Raw genomic sequence first — 912 nt, forward strand, 5'->3', positions numbered from 1 at the left:
CCCCCCCACACACACACACACACACACACACAGATGTCTTTTAACTTCAACGAAGTACCACTGAAACGAGGGTTACATTTGGATTAAAAGCCATATTGATCACTTTGTAAGCTGCACACTACAATTTAAACATTTCAGGTCTTTGATAAGATTTTTTTTGTCTTTGTGACCTGATTTTGTATCACTGGTAATGTTTCTTGAGGGGTTTTTTTGCTGTAGAAAGTTGAAATCTACAATGGAAAATGGGATTGTTTCGGATGGGTCCTGAAATATTTTCATTACTAAGCTTGGGTCCTATTAGCACCCTGAGAAATCAGTGGAGTAAGCCATATTAAAGATAATCTAAACAAAGATAGCTGGAAATGGGGCATTCAGGTACTAATGAACAGTCAGGACATAGGGAACCTGTGTCACTGTTTTTATTTATTTATGATGGGAACATCAAGGGAAGAGAATAGTTGTAGAAATCTTTCTTAAATTATCATAATAATACTATAGTAGGGTAAAATTATACATTTCTAAATGGTTTATAACCTGAATGAAATCTTTTGAATGTTTATAGTTTACATTTTATGGAAGTACTAGAAGACTATGGTCTTGCTTTTCACTGTCAGATTTGGTTTGTAAAGATTTTAATTTAAAATCAATAAAAAAGAGCTGTGTGATCTCACTTATTTTGCTTTATCAGTACTGTGTGTACAATGGTAAATAGAAAACTATTTAGGTATGCAGTTCAGTTCTATTGTATTTATTACTCCAATGGATTGTATATATGGTATGTATAGGCCTGGACAATTTTTAATCCTCATATTTTATTTAGTATGGATTGTATTGTCTATATGCACTGGACTAAGACAAATAGCCATCCCTTTCTCTTGTCTAGGTGCTAAAACTAGAATTGTGTTTTAGTTT

The sequence above is a fragment of the Etheostoma spectabile genome, chromosome 10, assembly GCF_008692095.1.
Source record: "Etheostoma spectabile isolate EspeVRDwgs_2016 chromosome 10, UIUC_Espe_1.0, whole genome shotgun sequence".
Taxonomy (NCBI): Eukaryota; Metazoa; Chordata; class Actinopteri; order Perciformes; family Percidae; genus Etheostoma; species Etheostoma spectabile.